The sequence below is a fragment of the Triticum dicoccoides genome, chromosome 3B (assembly GCF_002162155.2).
Source record: "Triticum dicoccoides isolate Atlit2015 ecotype Zavitan chromosome 3B, WEW_v2.0, whole genome shotgun sequence".
Lineage (NCBI taxonomy): Eukaryota > Viridiplantae > Streptophyta > Magnoliopsida > Poales > Poaceae > Triticum > Triticum dicoccoides.
The window spans coordinates 3,088,316-3,095,975 of NC_041385.1; the positions used below are offsets into that span (position 1 = coordinate 3,088,316).

Genomic DNA, 7,660 nt, shown 5'->3' on the forward strand with positions numbered 1-7,660 from the left:
GTGTAAAATATACATAAACTCCAAATTTTCTTGTCTTATGACCTATATTTTTATTTTATTATACCAAATTTTACGTAGTGAATCAATAGGAACATAACTATTTGAATTCCAAATGTAATTTAATTATGAAGTGATCGTAAGATTACCTTGGGTGAAGAATAACTTATTTTGCATCCTGGGTGATGAATAGCATCACTATATATATATATATATATATATATATATATATATATATATATATATATATATATATATATATATATATATATATATAAAACATTTTTTTGAGGAAAGGCCGTCATGGCTAGCTTTATTAAATTAATAACACGCTTACATCGTCCACGAGTTCCCTCATCAAGAAATCAGGAGGCTCGTCCAGCCAACTAAAAGAGGACTTATTACGATAACTATGATTTGCTAGCACATGCACTACATTATTACATGATCGTAAGCAATGCTTAAAGGTGACCTTTCCAATAGATGAACCGATATCTATGCATTCTGCAAATAAGACTGCAGCTTCATCCCACCATCTTGTTTGTCCAGAGCAGAAATTAATGACTTGAAGGGAATCAGACTCCGCTTCACTATTAGCGAATAGTAATCCATCTCTCATGGCCATTGCCTCCATGGTGATAGCATCGGCTGCAATAGCAATAAATTTGAAGTGAGCCGCAATAAAATTTCCCCTGTTGTCTCTGAGAATAGCTGCAGTTGCACCAATGCCCTCATGTGCAAAAAAAGTTGCGTCAACATTAAGTTTTATGAATCCTGGGTCCGGTTTCCTCCATTTTGTTTCAGGCAACTCGGTCATTCGTTTAGAGGCATTTTGGAAATTCCTCACAATGGACAGGACTGAGATAGGTCATCTCCATGAGGGTGGGTATGTTTCATTGTGTGTGGCCTGCCTCCTAATCCACCATAGGTACCACGCTCCCACCAAAATGGCCTGTTTAAAATTGATGTTCGGATGTAGAGATAGATGACTGTCCGGAAGTGACAGTATATGCGTGACAATGATCGATCCCGATCTATCCACTGGCAATGACTGATTCACTAGTTCCGGCAAGCCTAGTCGGTCCCACAAATCCCTTGCATGCGTGCATTGGAATAGAAGATGCTTGATGTCCTCCGCCCCCTGATGGTAGATTGGGCAGGCTCCATTAGAACCGACATGCCTATTAGTGAGGATAGCTCGCAGCGGGATGATTCCTCGTAACACCCTCCATCCAAACACTTGAACTTTACGTGGAACTGGGAGTTTCCAAAGTGTACTCCAGACTGCCAGAGGTGTGGATCCACCAGGGGTCTCCATCCTAGTTGCATGTGCTCGAAAAGTATGCATCCATTGTAAATGGTAAGCTGTGCGGACAGAAAAAATACCAGTCCGGTTTGGTTGCCACGCAATAAAAAACATTTTTTGACGTTTACAAGCTTATGTGAAAATGTGTTCGTGAGTTTTCTTACAGAGAGTGCCCCCAGTCAGTTTTTATTCTGGGTCCGCCCCCTGGTTGAGGACCAGTCAATGGCTATGTTTGTCTGGGATAGACCGCACGGCCACCTACACACATGATATCTTGATCTTGCAGTCCGGCCATGTCGACGTCTACCATCGCGTTCTCTCTACAATCCTCTTCTCCGTGGCCGTGGCACGGGCCGTCGTGGACCTGGAGTGGTACACGGTACGCTTCACCAGCCAAGGGTCGGGAGAAAAGTCCATATTACAACTCTGAACTAACCACACGATTTAATATTCAACCCTAGACTTTAAAATAGGTCGAATTGCATCCCAAACTAACCATGTGGCTCAGAAATCAACCCTCGTCTTGGTTTTGACTCCGTCAAGCGGTTTTGACCGCGATGACTTTTTTTCTACAAAGAATGCATTTTATTTGCTCAAAATGAAGCATCAAAGGGATACAAAACAAATTGAGCACACATCCGGCCTCAGCATAGCTACTATGCACACAACCACCACGAACACACACACACAAAAGAACACCCCAACAAATAGCAAAGTCATATAAGACCAAAGCTATGCATGGAGAGGAAAAAAGAAAGCCCAAAGCAATCCGATCTGCGATTGACAAATTACGGAAATAGCCATATCAGCACCAACCATCTCATGACACCACATGGACGACAAGATTCTTCAACAGTAACGCCTTTAAGAAGGGAGTGACACTGAAGAGCCGTCATCACTGGTTTCAACCACCAAAGGTCAGAATCTAGGTTTTCACCCTAAAGAACCAATCCGAGCTTATCCGAGTGATGCCTTCAATAAGGTAACGACATAAACCATCGTCATTGCCAAGTATATCCATCACGGAGACCTAGGCATTCGCCCCGGAACTCGAGACCGGGTGCTTGCGTAGCACCTCCATTCATGTCACTTATGTGTTGTCGCCAACACTTTTACACGATCCCAGCGGCTGCGCCGCCGCCACACAACCATCCCTCTGCATCAAGCTGTCATCCATAGTTTGCATCTCCTTACTGAGGTCAGCCACCGGGTCTAGAGAGATGAACCCTAATGAATACCTTTCGATGGCCATCACAATCCGCAACGAGTCCATTGCCGCAGGTCAGTGTTGTCGTCAAGGATCAACGCTAATAGCAGAAGACACCATCGCTGACTACCACCTCATCGGAGAGAGCCCTACCCAGGCACGTCGGTCGGCCGATTTGGTCGAAGACGGAGCATGAAAGGTGAATCAACATTGCCCGCGCGAAGCGCAGCTGCCGCTAGCCCTATAGGAGAGATTGGCCGATGTGGTTTGGCCAACTAGATTGATTTTGTTTTTGCAATGACAAGAGGTGCTTTGTGATGGGTTCGATCTTGCGGTGCTCAATCCCAGTGACAGAAAGGGAGATGACACGTATGTATCATTGCTATTAAGGGTAAAAAGATGGGATTGATTCTCGTGAGAGTTTTTTCTTGTCCACATCATGTCACCGTAGTTAAGGCACTACTCCATTCTTCGTGAACTTAATACACTAGATGCATGCTGAATAGCAGTCGATGTGTGGAGTAATAGTAGTAGATGCAGAATCATTTCAGTCTACTTGTCTCGGACATGATACCTATATACATGATCATTGCCTTGGATATCATCATGATTATTTGCGTCTCTATCAGTTGTCCAACAGTAATTTGTCCATCCATCGTATACTATTTTCTTTGAGAGAAGCCTCTAGTGAACACTATGGCCCCCTGATCTATTTTTATCAGACAAATCTCTACTTTATTTTATACTAAAAAAACCAAAAATATTTGCTGCAGTATTTTACTATTTATTTTATTTTGTATTTTTGTTCCAATCTACTAATCTATCACATACAATTTAATCACGTAATAAACCGTCGAGGGATTGACAACCCCTTGTTCGCGTTGGGTGTGAAGGTGTGTTGTCTTGTGTGCAGGTGCTGCTAACGAGGTGTTGCTTGGTTCTCCTACTGAATTGATAACCTTCGTTTCATAACTGAGGGAAATACTTACTCTACTGTACCGCATCATCCTCTCCTCTCCGGGGACAAAACCAACGCAGATCACAAGTAGCACCACCCTATTCTCATGTGCTCTCGAACGGAGGGGTCCATGTTCTAGCGGTCGATGCAAAGTATTAAGCACCTCATTTCGGAGGGGGGCCTAGTCTAGCCATGCCATGCTGCAGGATTCTTTATAGTCCCTCTTTTCCATTTTAATGAGCCTGACTCTATAGTTGTCACAGTTTGTCGTAATGCCACTGGAATCTCTACTTCCGCCGGCCATTCAAGGCTAAGGAGGAAGCTGAGTGGTAGGCTCTGTGGGCTGGCTTTCCCCGGGCTCGCCGAACTCGGTGTCCTGGGGGCGATCGCCGTTTGGGTGTGTTCAGCTCTAGGTCTATTTAACGCTCCCTATTGGATGGGCCTGGCCCCAGTTCGGTTGCTGAGCTGTGGGGTATGCGCACCCCGCTCGTCTTCCTGTGGCAGCTCACCCATGGCCGCCTCCCGTCGGATATCTGAAGTGTTGAAGAGGAATGGCCCTGAAGATGGCCTTTGCCCTCTGTGCGGGGTTGACGAGGATTTTACTTATATTTTCTTCTTGTGCATGGCGGCGCAATTCCTTTGGGGTTGCCTTCGTGAGGCCTTGGGGTGCAATTGGTGCTCGGCAGATTTGAGTGACATTGTGGTAATTATTGAGTTTCTCACCGGTAGGAGTAGACCCCTCCTCTTGTTCTCCTTTGCAGCCATGGCTTGGGCCCTTTGGACCTCCCGAAATAAGCTTGTGATTGTTCATGAACCGCTGCAACATGCGACTGATCTCATTTGCACTTATTGCTTTTATGCGGCAGTGACGGCTTCTTTTGAGACTTTGGGAGTGAGACGCCCTTGACTCGATGGTTCTCCGCTTCAAGTGGCGGCGAGTTGTCTGGTTCCGGCGAGCTAGCACGGGTCGCCTCTATGTACCTGTTTTCTAATTTTTTTTAGGGGGCTTGTTTGGTTGTGTCCCAGCAAACTACCTTTACCTTTGTACTTTCTTGTATGCATCCTTGGTTGGCTGCTTTATCTATAATGCAAGGCTATGGCCTGGTTTCTCAAGTGATTAAGTGCACCTCACTTTGTACCCACACGATGCAAAAAAATTCCGCTAGAAGCTTGAACTCACCAAGGCTCTGTAGGGTGCACATCCATTGACGTTTCTAGCATACCAATACCACCATCATGAAGCATGACCTGAAGTAAGCATGATTGATCAAAACATGCACCCTATCAGGCCAAAAACAGAAGGTGAAGTATAACTGTATAAGGAAAAAAAGTATCAGAGAATATCCTAGCTAGCGTCTATTTCATCATGTTCAAATCCAACAAGACCAACAACTAACCTCAAATGTTGTCTTCTCGCACGTTGTTGCACAGACGGCCTGTAGGGTCACCTCACGAAATCCACGGCTGTTTTCCTTTCTAGCATCCTTAATATCCGTCTCAAACTGGTAACGCCGCTTCACCTCCCCTAGGATAGTTTCAACAACTATGTCAAGCTCGTCCATGTTGGCCGGCGGCTGCTGTTCTTCTTTCATCGCTACAACGAAGGTGTGTGTGGACCTTGGTGGCACAGTACTGTACAGTTTATACAGATCGGCGTAATAACGCTTTGCCTCCGGGTGTTTTGGCACACACCTCACGGTCACATGGTGATCGTCCATGTTGTTAGTTACATGAAATGGGCAGGAGATAAGCTTGTTCGGTCGGAAAGAGAAGTGGAGCTGGAGGGGATGTACATTTATCAGCTCAGTGTCTTTGACCACGCAAGTGCTCATCTGCATGCAAGAAAAAAGCCACGAGGTTAACTACAATAACATGGCTTTGACGCAAGGGCGGACAGGGTCCATCATCCCACCTCCCTATGCCAAGATCAAAGCTACGAAAATTAATATCAATTGGCATAATATTTTCAGGTCGGAAGCATCAGTAATATATGTTCAAGCTTGGCCTCTGTTTTTGTAGGACGGGAAAACAAGAAAAATGACTAAAAACATACTACCAAAATAGATTTTGGTATTGTTGATCATACCTGGTCAATTAATTCCCCCTGATAGTTTTCTAGTGTCTCTGACTCAGTTAGCATATTAACGATATCCCCTATAGTTGGCCTTTTCTGTCGATCATCCTCCACACAGCTCAAAGCAATTACGATGCATCTCTTTACTTGTTCACAATACGAATCCAACAAATCCCCTGACGCAGCTGATTGTATCCTATTCCTTCAATTCCCATGCACCTGGCAATTCAGAACACAGCGAACATTTCTGTGTTAGATAAAACAGAACAGAGCACAATACCAGCGACAATATCCAGCCGATCTTAATTAGTAAACGGAATTCTTACGATCTTAGTAAATTGCTCGGAGGTCATTTCAGCACTTCTCGTGAAGCCTGTAGGCCCTGCAATTATCTTTAAAACCACAACACCCAGGCTGAATATATCCAATTTATTTGAGATTATCTTCTTTTCTATAAACTCCGGTGGTAAGTACCCACTGCAAGAACGACACAACGCGTATTGTTAGTGACTGATGTAAAGAGGAATTCTGTACTTCGAGAAATTAAATAGTTCACATCAAGAATAAGCTTACAGTGTTCCTATAGGGCTATTAGTTCTATAGGATTTTTCTTCCTTGAAGAATCTGGACAACCCGAAATCTGCAATTTTCGGGATCATCTTCTTATCCAGCAATATGTTTGCCGGTTTTAGATCCAAATGAAAAACAGGAGGCTTCAGTTCCTCGTGAAGGTACTTTAAACCATTGCAAATACCCTTAATTATAGCGTAGCGATTGCGCCAACCATGTCCATTAAATTCGTCTATATAAACAAAGACAATTTCAGAATTCTTGAAACATATATACGAAAAATGGGCAGTTAACATGCTACGTATACAAGTGAAGCATCATCATAGGTTTACCAAAAATACAGTCGCTAAGGCTTCCATTTTCCATAAACTCAAAGCAAAGAGCCCTCTTTGTCACATCAGCAGGAACCTTAGTTTCGTTGAACATCACGTATTCTCGTCGGGTTTCGTGGCAATAACCAACTAACTGCACGATGTTCTGGTGTTGCAGATTTACAAGATTGAAAAATTCCTTATCAAATAGCACATCGTCATGTCCTGGCATGTCTTGAAGGATCTTTACAGCAATTTTTTGCCCATCTTTCCGCACCCCCTATTGGAAATATATGGTTCAGTTTTCTATTTGTAAGAATATATGTGGCATCTAAAAAGAAGAAAACATTGTACCCAAGTGTTCTTCCTTTAATATGCGTAGATTCCTAGAAAGTTATATGCAAGTAGGCCCTTAACAAGACTGACAGAAAAAGAAATATTTTAGCCCGCAAGTTAACTTGGGCAGTGTAGTAAATCAAATATGTGAAAACAGTGTCAACGATCTTGGGCATGCGCCTAAATCGCATAATTTGTAAGCATGTCCGCAGCACTATGTGATGGAAAACGCATGCAACATATGGTTCATGTGCCGAAGCAAAACTCTATATGGAAATTTGAATGATAAATCATTACCAGATAAACTTTTCCATACGAACCGCTGCCAACTATGCGGTCTTTGGAGAAATTGTTTGTCATGCTTTCCAACAAATGGAGTGGCATATGGCATGGCCCATCAGCCATGTTATTGCTTCACCTGGATGTAAAAGTTGAAGAACCAGCTGCATGATTAGTTTATACATGATATAAGTAATGGAAAAGTTGAAGAAATAGCTGCATAGTACAGATTTATGAGCAATTTAACTGCTCGTCCCTTTCAGTTCCCTTCCAATAAGCCAATCGAGCTTTGCACGAAGCAGATCTCTAGAACAATACGAAGGGGAATAGTTTATGATGAACCAGTTCGGGCTATTACGGTGCCACTGCCATACATACACAGCAGGGATATGGAGATGTACTTTAGGAAACACTGGTGGAAAAAGGGCCTTTGGTCGCGATTCGCAACTGCCATTAGTCGCGGTTGCGCAACCGCGACCGAACGGGCGCGACTAAAGGCCCCACCCTTTAGTCGCGGTTGCGTAAGAACCGCAACTAAAGGCCCGTCCACGTGGGCGCCAGGTGGCCGTCGGGGCGGAGGACCTTTAGTCGCGGTTCTTCTGGCCAACCGCGACTAAAGGCC

At 44.0% G+C, this 7,660-nt stretch overlaps 1 pseudogene; it reads right to left on the minus strand.

Moving 5' to 3' along the window:
- LOC119282837 overlaps positions 1-7,164 on the minus strand; it is a 15,273-nt pseudogene extending 8,109 nt beyond the window's left edge.
- Between the last annotated feature and the right edge of the window lie 496 nt (positions 7,165-7,660).